Below are 14,224 nucleotides of genomic sequence, written 5' to 3'. Positions count from 1 at the left end.
CAAAAGTAACCCATTTACAATTACTTTCGCCTACTGCACACAGATTGCTAACACCTGTCTAGCTACAGTTAATCACTTAACCCCTTTCGCTGGCCCTCCACATGGGGGAATGGGTTGTAGTCAACCTCTTCCAGGTCGAGAAGTGCTCAAAATACCTCGCACCTCGCCTAGTCTAATGCTGGTTGCCATCACCTCTTCCTTTTAGAATCTGCATCACATCACTTTGCTTGTTGACATCAAGGCTTCAAGGCAGTGCCGCCACTTTCCAACTTAGATCCATGTCTTTTTCTTGAGATTGGCTTGCCGCCACATCGGGTGACCTTGATAGTTTGGAATGGACAAGGGTCAATCCTTCTCGGCTCATCTATGAACTAGTGGATTGGCTTGTGGCAAAGCGCCACACTATTGATATGTCAACCCTTTTTGTTTGTAGTCCACATGCTTGACGATTCCTTCGAGCCTTCACACTCTCAGAAGCCTTGTATTGTGGATTCAAGGGCCTATATACAAGAAACACCTACAAGCCCATGCAAACACAAGTGAAAATCTTAAAGAATTGAAATACAACACCTTGTTTATAGAATCAGCACTTATACTTTGGAAAAAAATTAGATCTAGAAATTAGCATACTTTGTTATTTGACCGACAACTGTTACAAATTATTCTCTCTTGAAAGTAAATTGCTTACTGCAAACGTCGCTAGCAAAGTCTATTAAAATTCTTACTTGCATGAGAGAGAGAGAGAGAGAGAGAGAGAGAGAGAGAGAGAGTCATATTTTTGTTATTCTGAAGTCCTAAATTGTACATTAATTAATAGGCACTAGAACATTACTACATTATGCGCCAATTTGATGGTGCGACATATGTTTTATGGCCACCGACTGAGATTGTTATGGCAGTGGATCATCTAAGTACATAGGCCTCGTCAGAACTCAAGCCAATGCTTCAGATGGCACCAAAAATGGACATAAAACACTCAATGAAATAAATGACTATTTTATTAATTAATAAACACTAGAACATCACTACGTTATGCGTGAATTTGATCTAGTGCGATATATGTTTGTATTTATGATGGACACCCATTGAGATTATTATGCTAGTGGATCATCTAGATATACATGCCCACTTATTATATCAATGAACTCAAAAGAGTATTGCATTAGCCAATTATTGTATCAAAACAGGCCCACTCATTTCTCATGGCTTTCACCTTCGCAAGTTGGCAATGACATACAAGAATTCGAAACACTCCCACTCTTACACCAAATGAAACCTCCCTAAGAAAAAGGTTGGTTTGGTACAAAATTAGTCCCCATTGCATGGATTTTGGAGATTCACACCAGTGCCATCCTTTAAAAACCCATAGGGAGATAGGCACCAGTGCCATTCTCCACAATCTCACAATTGCCATTCCCCACAATCCCACATGGACATTGGCACCAAAAGCATTCTCCATGTGGGCTTGTGGGGAATGGCACTGGTGCTAATCTCCATATGAGCCCGACAAATTTCAAATTTCCCTGTGGAGAATGGCAATGGTGCCAATCTCCATGTGGGTTTATGGAGAAAATGGCACTAGTGTCATTTTCCACAAACCCACATGGAGGTTGGCACCAGTGCCATTCACCATATGGGATTATGGATAATGGAATTGGTGCCAATCTCCATTTGACTCTGACAATTTTGATACGCACATGGAGATTGGCACCAATGCCATTCTCCACAAACCGTACACAGAGAGTGATCCTAGTTTCATTCTCCGCAAAGCCACGCGGAGATTGGCACCACTGCCATTCTTGACAAACTCACATGTTGTCAGGAGAATGGTACTAGTTCCATTCTCCACAAACCCACATGGAGATTGGCACTAGTACCATTCTCCACAAATGGACATGAAGATTGGCACCCGTGCCATTCTCCTTGTGGGATTGTGGAGAATGGCACTGGTGCCAGTCTCGATATGAGCCTGACAAAGTTCAAATTTCAAAATTCAAACTAAATAATTTAGGAAAATAATTCATGCTTTTATGGAAAAAAACTTGGAGCCATTTCTCTGCATGGATTTTGGAGATTGGCACCAGTGCCATTCTCTAAAACCACATGCAATTTGGAGAGTGCATCCAATGCCATTCTCTATCTGAGATTATGAAGAATGGCACTGGTGCTAGACTCCATGAGAATGCCATTCTCCACACACCCACATCGAGATTGGCACCAGTGCCATTCTACCCTTCAAATGGAGGGAATGGTACTTAGGATGATAACACTAGTGCCACTTCCCAACACCTCATGGAGAGAAATGGCACTAGTGAGATTGTCTAATAAAATTATTTTGTTGTGATTTGTTCGTTATTTTATTTTACATAATTTCAATGGCAAGGGATAGCTTTCATGTGTGGGGACAAGGTCATGTTGATGGTGGGAAATTAATTGGTTGCAATTGGTACGATCTGTGTGAAAGTCCCAGAGGGCTACTTGAAACTATAATCAGTTTGGACTGACAAGAAGGAAAGGAGCACCCGGATTCGGGAAGACTGTTAGTAATGCAATTATCTTTCAACCATGGGAACGGGTGGATGGCTGCCGTGATGTTTGGACCACTGTGGGATTGCGGATTAGCGGGTCACACACATACACACACTTTCCTCCCCTTGCTCTGCAAAGAGAAAATAGAGGGGAATCCAGGGACCCCTAAAAGGTGGACCCCATGATAAACTCTGATATATTACACCTTCAATCACCATGGGATCTTGGTATGAGCATATACACACATACATGTGTGCTACGTGGAAAGCATGACCCACACCAATGATACATACCTACTTCGGCACGGAGTGAGGCAAGAAGCATACAAATACGATTAAATAACGCATACAAATATGAGCATACAAATACCTCACTTGAGCGCAATGACACGTTAGAGGACTACGAAACCTATGCTCACGTAGAGCATTCAACGGAATGCAGGGATGCATGAAAGCGAAGGATCACCGCCCTCTACGCTTAGCACACCCAGGCAACGGCCGTTCGCTGATATTGGGTAAGTGCTAAAACGCAGCATGGACCCCGTTGAATGTTTCAAGCATCCGGGAGGCTTTGGCAAACATCGGGTCGTGAGATACAAAGGTATATCGACTGGACCCGTCGATGCGCGACATGGTTATGCTGGATAGCCAAGAAGAAACGACTACGTATGCCGTAGGAACATAATATGCTCAGGAATTACGGTACATTATAGAGAATTTCGCAAACTACCTCTAGGATATCGAAAAAACACACAGAAAAGCGCTTTCTGTTCACCACTCTTTGAACTCAGCCACTACGTACTAACTCTGCGCATTGTCGTCTTTCTGGAAGAACATACGTATGAGCCCTCTTGGAGCCTCATTGATAATACGTAGGATATCACGGGTCTATGACAGCCCTGGGAACAAGCCACGCCTACTTCAGAGCAATCACACGCTGAGTCGGCTCGTGGTTCCTGCAGAAATACATGACGCTCAACGTCTTTGCAATCTAATGCAAAAGGCGTGATCTGTTAGTAGGAGTAGTGTGCATAGTCTCCTTTTACCCATGGCGTCCAAGTTAATATGAAAGGAGGACCTTGTCATGAAGACACGACCTTTATTAACGAAGTATGTCTCGACATGGTTGCTCTTGGAGAAGACGTGCGACCTCCAAGCTCCCTGTGGGCCGCCATTAACGAGAACTTCTCCTAGATACGTCATAGGACTTCTCACTTGCGACTCGAGGCCATCCGAGAGCCTAGGAACTTCTACATCGCTTCGATTACTAGTCTGTTTGAGGGACCGTCATACGTATGGAACTGGGGCATAGACCTTATGAAAAGCTTGCTTCGCCAATGCAAAATATGTAAGCCTCCTTGGGCAACTCTGCAAACAACTCTTAGAAACGTGGCTGGGCCTAAGAGGTAGTTCAAAATTTACAGAGAACACCTATTTCATTAATTTTGGACTTTTTGTGTTGTTTTTGGACGAAGCCCAAAAATCCTTCCCAAATGAAAACTTTACTTTATGAAAATATCCTTTCCAAATCAAAATTTTACTTTCTAAAAAGTTTCTTCCCAAATCAAAAGTTCACTTTGTGGCACTGTCATATTCACATAAAAATATTGTTTTTTCAATCTATACTTTTGCACCAACATGCAAGAATTTGAAATAATCCTATATTAGAAATTCTAGCTATATCTAAGTTATTTGTTAATTTAATTATTTTTAATATTTTTCCTTGACGTTTTTCCTTCCCAAATCAAAAGTTCACTTTGTGGCTCTATCATATTCACATACAAATATTGTTTTTTCAATCTATACTTTTACACCAACATGCAAGAATTTGAAATAATCCTATATTAGAAATTCTAGCTATATCTAAGTTATTTGTTAATTTAATTATTTTAAATATTTTTCCTTGACGTTTTTCATTGACGTGATAAATTTATAAATCCATGAAAGGAGACTTAAATATTTCATGAAAATAACATTGTCACTCGGCAATATGCACAAAATTTAACAAAACTTTTAATAAATAGAAAGAAGACATGATGCCATAAGACCAAAGAGGGATAATAGCAATTGTAGCTTTATGTATATGATTACATTGAGAGACGTTGCTCTTAGCTACAGTCTTTATATCCAAAATGATATAGATTGAACATATGTTTACAATTTAAATTGTTGCTCTTAAAGAGCCTCAATTCGTGCCATCTGCATAATTTGACACCCCATTGTCTTATTGCTCAATGTCACGACAGTCCCTTGCCAGTTGCCATCTGCATAATTTGACCTAGGCTTGTCTTGCCAAGCCTTGCCCCTTGGGTGCATTGACTCCCCATTGTCTTATTGCTCAATGCGATAGTCCCTTGCCAGGTGCCATCTGCATTAACTCCCTGTTGTCTTGCCAAGCCTTGACCCTTGGGTGACATCCAGTGCAAAATACAGGTGCCATCTGCATTAACTCCCACAAGTTATCTTGCCAAGCCTTGCCCCTTGGGTGCATTGACTCCCCATTGTCTTATTGCTCAATGTGATAGTCCCTTGCCAGGTGCCATCTGCATTAACTCCCTATTGTCTTGGCAAGCCTTGACCCTTGGGTGACATCCAGTGCATATTTTGACTCTCATTTGACATACGAGGTGATGACTCTGATTATAATTGTCTTGGATTGGCTCCTTGCCTAGTACCCAAATAAAATCCTTCTGAATCAATGGACTTCAATACAAAGCTTTAATCATGGACATTCTTCATTTGCGCTATCTCCTTCTACTTCCTCCATGGCGAGCATCCTTAAAAATTCGTGTATATGCAAAATAGTTTGCTGTGGTATTTTTATTTTTCCTTCTACCTCATATCCCATGTGGTTCTTTGATTTCTTTGCCCTTGAATGCCAAGACACTATGATTGTCTCTGTCGAAACTTGAGAGACTGCTTCATCATTTGGGACCCACTCCTTCATTATACAATTAGTATATAATGTGTTGTTATCCATATTCTCCTTCCTGCCCTTTGGCTCATACCATACCGCTGTAAATGTTGTAGCTCTCCCTTGGTCATCTCTTTGCACATCAACTACTTTTGCAACCCAAAACTTCACATTCTCATATTCATCATCCGATGGCCGAACCACAACAAAACAATCAACCTCTATATCTACTTGTGGCATAAACTCTCTCTTCTTCGGTCCACAATATGGACGTGGGAGTAATGATACAAAATCATTTTCAAAGACTGGAGCTGGGCGCAAATCGTTATGAACATTTGGCCAAAACATATTGCATTCTTCGTTGACATCCTTTGAGCCTCGCATTCTCTCAAGGTCCTTTATTAAATTTCGTGTCTTGTTAATTACAGTGGTAGTGTGTTCTCTCCAAGCAGGCTTCGAATCAGGATATCTCTGGAGCATTTCCTCTTTGTATGTAATAAATGCTTTTAATCCATCTATTTCACAATTAGACCTCTCATTAAATTCTTGTATAGGAGCCCATGTTGGATACCTTTCCTTGCTGGGAATTGAAGTTAAGAGACTGTAAGGTTCTTCAGGTTCCCATTTTGTATCATGAGAATACTGTTGCCATTGCATTACGGGTTTTTCATCTTTTAAAAAAAAACGAAAGTAGTGTGGATTGGTATGACCTGTCAATGCATCACCACCCGTTTGTATGAAAGGTAGAATGAAGCTCTTCCAATCATACATTCTTTCGAGCCTCTCACATACTGTACTTTCCTTACGACCACCAACTTGCCTGCCACATCTTCTTACCAAGTCATCTATTGTCTCCACATCCTTGCATTTAAGCTCCCTTGAGACTGTGCTAAAAACCTGATCGATATCCTCATGTGTATGCCCAACATACAAAAATCCACATTCGACCTCATTGAAGATTCGATGAGCAACTAGCATGGAGCAGAAGGCAAACATAAGTACATTCTTATTTTCTCGCCAGCAATTATCAGCTTGTATTCTCAAAGTCGGTGGCAGGCGACCTTTTTCTGCATGTACATTGCGAATTGCCTTCATAATAGATGTTACAACTTGATTGCTATCATGTAGATGCAAGGAATCAATCCATATATCTGCAAAGAACTTAATTCCATGCACTAACACTCCACATAGATGTGTCTTTAGAAAGTGCTTTCCTTGTAATTTAGGTGGAGTGGCAACAAAACGAGGCAATGCTGTTGTATTCTGATCCATGCCATCTACAATAAGACACATGTAGTCATCAGGATGCGAAATAGCTTGCTCCTTCCAAAATGCATATTTTTGTCTGGAATGTCGAATAAGGTCATGATGAGATTTTCGGTTTTTTTTGTATAATTCCCTTTGATTTGGACATGTTGCACTCTCAATCGCTCGCTTTAAATCATCACAGACATTGCACTTTGACATTTTTTGCCTCCTTGGGATTTTAACATATCCAAAGTTCTTCTTCCAAAGAGTATACAAAGTATGAGAAGAAGCTACAGCATCCCCTCTTTGCCTTTGCTTTTCTGCAATAGAGTCAAATACTTCGAGCTTTGTCAAGCCCATTGGAAGGTGCATTTCAGTGATCGCCTCACCGTTAGGGAGTTTGGTAGATATATGGGGTTGAGGCAAAGCATTTTCATGTATGAAGTATTGTAAAATTGCTGCTGCCCTGACAGTTGAGATTCTTGATTTGGACCTTCCTCTATTACCGTGAATGCTAAATTTGTTGCCGCCCTTTGCCTTGGTGACTAAATCCCAATATGTACCATGGGATAATCCAGTAATATTGCGATATGCCTTATTGCAAATCCTTTTTCCATTTACGAGAGGTTTTACCTTTTGTCTTGAACTTAGCCTTTTATTGCCATTCTGAAGAAAGCAAGAGAGACTTGTGAGAAGGTATTCATTTCTTTCGCTTCCCCTTCTTTGCCACACGTGTCCTCTACATTCCCTGATGTCTGCAAGATCAATGAAGCGCATACATCTTCGCTTGCAACATAGATATCCCAATGCATTTAACATGTTCTCCTCCTTCATTACTCTCTTCCTCTTTGGTTGCTTTTGTGGATCTGCCTGGATTCTCTTTCTCTTCATGCATATGTATGACCGTTTTCGTTCCTCGTACACATTGTTATCTGTATTTATGCACTTCTTCTCCTCACATTTGTTTGTAACCAAGCATCCATGATTGGTCGTTGCATCCTTGTTCATATCACAATCAAAGTTAAATACTGAATAATCCTCTGTTGATCTCATCCTCATTTTTAACATACTCTTAGGACCATTCAATGAATTCAATATTCTACGAGAGTATTGAGAACCTTGAAACTCTTCCACTCCTGAGAGAACATCACTCATTGGGACATCTTGCATGGCTTTCACAAATCCACAACCTTGATTGACACCAGGTTTGTTAATATGCATGAACTCATCCACACTTGACAAGACATCGCTATTAAAACCTTTGCCCTTCTCACTGTGCAAGAATTCATCCACGCCAGATAAGGCTTCGCTTCTAAAATCATTTTGTTTCTTGGAACCAATGAACTCATCCACTCCAGATAAGATGTCACTTCTATAATTGAGTATATTGAAATCATCCACATGTGAAGTGATAGAGCCTGGCACATGGGCACGCTTTTTAGGTCCTTTGATATTGTAGTATGCGTTGTCTTTATCATTGAAAACCACGTGCCTCTTTCTCATGTTTAAAAATTGCATGCTCCATCTCATATTCTTGCCTACCTCATAGTAGGGATCACATAAGGATGTTATGTTATCAACCATACCATCATCAGTGACTTTTAGAATCCTCATCTGCGCAAATGACCATTGCTCCACTTGTTCAAATCCCAATACTTCACCTTCTGCTACAATCTTATTTGCAAATGATCTCATTTGTAAAATGTCCCCTATAGTAAAATCCAAGGTGGTGCACTTTGTATTCTTGATAATGTCTGTTGCATAAGTCTCATCTTTGTTCCATGCTATAAATGATTTGTTGGATGTATTGTAGGGCATAACATCTCCAAGTGTTTCCATATCTCCACATTTATACTTTAGCTCAACATGTGTGCTAAGAATCTTTGATACAGTAACTGCTACCTTATCTTCGCCAAGTCTTCGAAAGTGGCAAAGTGAATTGGGATCACTATCATGGATTGTAGCAAATGCAACTACTTCTCTTTTGCTACATAAAATCACATCCATCCCTGGAACAAAATCTATAGCCATCTCCTTTGTGAGAGTCCTTCGCAAGCAAGCTGCAGTGGCAACAATTACATAAATATTAGTCTCTTTTTAATAATCTACTTATTTATTATAATTTTTAATTAGTACTTAATTTATTAGTGGGAGAAGTTATCCGATCAAGTACTCATCAGATGGACATGCCAAGTTATCCTTTGCATGGTCAATCAAGCATTAAATACTATTTTTGCTCTAGTGTCATGCACGTCCGTAAAAAAACATGAGCCTACTAGGTACGTTATCCAATCAAACACTAATGGGATGCGGGTGCCACTTTGCATGTAAGTCAATTCCACCTAGTTTGCACATCCATAAAAAAAACACGCTGCTAGGTGTGTTATCCGATCAAGTACTTATGCGATGGGAATGCCACTTTGCATGTAAGTCAATTCCACCTAGTTGAAGGTGTGTGCAAAGTATTGTGCCCATCCAATATGCTTTGCATTGTCGATCAAGCATAACACACTATTTCTGCCTTACTGTCATGCACAACCATATAAAAACACGGCCATAGGTGTGTTATTCAAATAAGTACTTATCAGATGGGGGCTCCACTTTGCACGCAAGTCCGTTTTAACTACATTGAGGTGCGTGCAAAGTATTGTCACCATCGGATATGATTTGCATGGTCGATCACGCATTATACACCATTTTTTCCCTAATGATATGCACATTCGCACAAAAACACGCCATTAGGTGTGTTATCTGACCAAGTACTTATCAGATAGGTGTGCCTCATTGAGAACATTTCAATACCACCTAGGTTGAGGCGTAAAAAAAGTGTTGTGCCCATTGGATATCCTTTGCATGGTCAATCGAGCATCAAATACTATTTTTACTCTAGTGTCATGCACATCCGTCAAAAAACACGCTGCTAGGTATGTTATATGATCAAGCACTTATGGGATGGACGTGCCACTTTGCATGTAAGTTGATTCTACCTAGTTGAAGGTGTGTGCAAAGTATTGTGCCCATCGGATATGCTTTGCATTGTCGATCAAGCATAAAACACCGTTTTTGTCTTAGTGTCATGCACATTCGTCAAAAAACGCAGTCCTAGATGTGTTATTCAGACTAGTACTTATCGGATGGGGGCTCCAGTTTGCACGCAAGTCTGTTTCAACTAGGTTGAGGTGTGTGCAAAGTATTGTCACCATCAGATATGATTTGCATGGTCGATCACGCATTATACACCGTTTTTTCCCTAGTGGTATGCACATCCGCAAAAAAACACGCCCTTAGGTATGTTATCTGACCAAGTACTTATCGGATGGGTGTACCTCTTTGACAACATTTTAATACCACCTAGGTTGAGGTATAAGAAAAGTATTATGCCCATCGGATATGCTTTGCATGGTCGATCGAGCATTAAATACCATTTTTGCCTTAGTGCCATGCACATTCGTAAAAAAACACGCTGCTAGGTGTGTTATCCGATCAAGAACTTATGCGATGGGAATGCCACTTTGCATGTGAGTCAATTACACCTAGTTGAAGATGTGTGCAAATTATCGTGGCCATCCGATATGATTTGCATGGTGGATCGAGCATTAAATACCATTTTTGCCTTAGTGCCATGCACATCCGTAAAAAAACACGCTGCTAGGTGTGTTATCTGATCAAGCACTTATGCGATGGGCGTGCCACTTTGCATGTAAGTCAATTACACCTAGTTGAAGGTGTGTGCAAAGTATTGTGTTCATCGGATATGCTTTGTATTGTCGATCGAGCATAACACACCGTTTCTGCCTTAGTGTCATGCACAACCATATAAAAATACGGCCATAGGTGTGATATTCAAATAAGTACTTATCAGATGGGGGATCCACTTTGCACGCAAGTTCGTTTCAACTACATTGAGGTGCATGCAACGTATTGTCACCATCGAATATGATTTGCATGGTCGATCATGCATTATACACCATTTTTTTCCTAATGATATGCACATCCGCAAAAAAACACGCCATTAGGTGTGTTATTTGACCAAGTACTTATCGGATGGGTGTGCCTCATTGAGAACATTTCAATACCACCTAGGTTGAGGCGTACAAAAAGTTTTGTGCCCATCGGATATCATTTGCATGGTCGATCGAGCATTAAATACTTTTTTTACTCTAGTGTCATGCACATCCGTCAAAAAACACGCTGCTAGGTATGTTATCTGATCAAGCACTTATGGGATGGGCGTGCCACTTTGCATGTAAGTCTATTCCACAAGTTTGAAGGTGTGTGCAAAGTATCGTGCCCATCGGATATGCTTTGCATGGTCGATCGAGCATTAAATACCATTTTTGCCTTAGTGCCATGCACATCCGTAAAAAAACACGCTGCTAGGTGTGTTATCTGATCAAGCACTTATGCGATGGGCGTGCCACTTTGCATGTAAGTCAATTACACCTAGTTGAAGGTGTGTGCAAAGTATTGTATTCATCGGATATGCTTTGCATTGTCGATCAAGCATAACACACCGTTTTTGCCTTAGTGTCATGCACAACCATATAAAAACACGGCCATAGGTGTGTTATTCAAATAAGTACTTATCAGATGGGGGCTCCACTTTGCACGCAAGTCCGTTTTAACTACATTGAGGTGCGTGCAAAGTATTGTCACCATCGGATATGATTTGCATGGTCGATCACGCATTATACACCATTTTTTTCCTAATGATATGCACATCCGCAAAAATACACGCCATTAGGTGTGTTATCTGACCAAGTACTTATCGAATGGGTGTGCCTCATTGAGAACATTTCAATACCACCTAGGTTAAGGCGTAAGAAACGTTTTGTGTCCATCGGATATGCTTTGCATGGTCGATCGAGCATTAAATACTATTTTTGCTCTAGTGTCATGCACATCCGTCAAAAAACACGTTGCTAGGTATGTAATCCAATCAAGCACTTATGGGATGCGCGTGCCGCTTTGCATATAAGTCTATTCCACCTAGTTGAAGGTGTGTGCAAAGTATCGTGCCCATCGGATATGCTTTGCATGGTGGATCGAGCATTAAATACCATTTTTGCCTTAGTGCCATGCACATCCGTAAAAAAACACGCTACTAGGTGTGTTATATGACCAATTACTTATCGGATGGGTGTGCCTCATTGCGAACATTTCAATACCACCTAGGTCGAGGCATACGAAAAGTTTTGTGCCCATCGGATATGCTTTGCATGGTCGATCGAGCATTAAATACTATTTTTGCTCTAGTGTCATGCACATCCGTCAAAAAACACGCTTCTAGGTATGTTATCCGATCAAGAACTTATGGGATGGGCGTGCCACTTTGCATGTAAGTCGATTCCACCTAGTTGAAGGTGTGTGCAAAGTATTGTGCCCATCGGATATGCTTTGCATTGTCGATCAAGCATAAAACACCGTTTTTATCTTAGTGTCATGCACATTCGTAAAAAAACGCAGTCCTAGATGTGTTATTCAAACTAGTACTTATCGGATAAGGGCTCCAATTTGCATGCAAGTCCGTTTCCACTAGGTTGAGGTGTGTGCAAAGTATTGTCACCATCGGATATGATTTGCATGGTTGATCACGCATTATACACCGCTTTTTTCCTAGTGGTATGCACATCCGCAAAAAAACACGCCCTTAGGTATGTTATCTGACCAAGTACTTATCGGATGGGTGTGCCTCTTTGACAACATTTTAATACCACCTAGGTTGAGGTATGAGAAAAGTATTATGCCCATCGGATATGCTTTGCATAGTCGATCGAGCAGTAAATACCATTTTTGCGTTAGTGCCATGCACATCCGTAAAAAAACACGCTCCTAGGTGTGTTATCCGATCAAGCACTTATGCGATGGGAATGCCACTTTGCATGTAAGTCAATTCCACCTAGTTGAAAGTGTGTGAAAAGTATTGTGCCCATCAGATATCCTTTGCATGGTCAATCGAGTATTAAATACTATTTTTACTCTAGTGTCATGCACTTCCGTCAAAAAACACGCTACTAGGTATGTTATCCAATCAAGCACTTATGGGATGAGTGTGCCACTTTGCATGTAAGTCGATTCCACCTAGTTGAAGGTGTGTGCAAAGTATTGTGCCCATCGGATATGCTTTGCATTGTCGATCAAGCATAAGACACCGTTTTTGCCTTGGTGTCATGCACAACCATGAAAAAACACGGTCCTAGGTGTATTATTCAAACTAGTACTTATCGGATAAGGGCTCCAATTTGCATGCAAGTCCGTTTCCACTAGGTTGAGGTGTAAAGTATTGTCACCATCGGATATGATTTGCATGGTTGATCACGCATTATACACTGTTTTTTCCCTAGTGGTATGCACATCCGCAAAAAAACACGCCCTTAGGTATGTTATCTGACCAAGTACTTATCGGATGGGTGTGCCTCTTTGACAACATTTTAATACGACCTAAGTTGAAGTATAGGAAAAGTATTATACCCATTGGATATGCTTTGCATGGTCGATCGAGCATTAAATACCATTTTTGCCTTAGTGCCATGCACATCCGTAAAAAAACATGCTGCTAGGTGTGTTATCCGATCAAGCACTTATGCGATGGGAATGCCACTTTGCATGTAAGTCAATTCCACCTAGTTGAAGGATCGTGCCAATCGCGGATATGCTTTGCATGGTCGATCGAGCATTAAATACCATTTTTGCCTTAGTGCCATGCACATCCGTTAAAAAACACACTTCTACGTTTGTTATCTGATCAAGCACTTATGCGATGGGCGTGCCACTTTTCATGTAAGTCAATTCCACCTAGTTGAAGGTGTGTGCAAAGTATTGTGCCCATCGGATATGCTTTGCATGGTCGATCGACCATTAAATACTATTTTTGCTCTAGTTTCATGCACATCCGTAAAAAAACACGCTGATAGGTATGTTATCCAATCAAGCACTTATGGGATGGGCGTGCCACTTTGCATGTAAGTCAATTCCACCTAGTTAAAGGTATGTGCAAAGTATTGTGTCCATCGGATATGCTTTGCATGGTTGATCGAGCATTAAATACCATTTTTGCCTTAGTGCCATGCACATCCGTAACAAAATACGCTGCTAGGTGTGTTATCTGATCAAGCACTTATGCGATGGCCGTGCCACTTTGCATGTAAGTTAATTCCACCTAGTTGAAGGTGTGTGCAAAGTATTGTGCCCATCGGATATGCTTTGCATTGTCGATCAAGCATAACACACTGTTTTTGCCTTAGTGTCATGCACAACCATATAAAAACACGGCCATAGGTGTGTTATTCAAATAAATACTTATCAGATGGGGCCTCCACTTTGCACGCAAGTACGTTTTAACTACGTTGAGGTGCGTGCAAAGTATTGTCACCATCGGATATGATTTACATGGTCGATCACGCATTATACACCGTTTTTTCCCTAGTGGTATGCACATTCGCAAAAAAACACGCCCTTAGGTATGTTATCTGACCAAGTACTTATCGGATGGGTGTGCCTCTTTGACAACATTTTAATACAACCTAAGTTGAGG

Source organism: Dipteris shenzhenensis, chromosome 31 (genome assembly GCF_047967505.1).
Source record: "Dipteris shenzhenensis isolate YYH24624 ecotype China chromosome 31, Dip_SZ_1.0, whole genome shotgun sequence".
Taxonomy (NCBI): Eukaryota; Viridiplantae; Streptophyta; class Polypodiopsida; order Gleicheniales; family Dipteridaceae; genus Dipteris; species Dipteris shenzhenensis.
The sequence above is the reverse complement of the archived record's forward strand: the minus strand, read 5'-3'. Positions refer to the sequence as shown.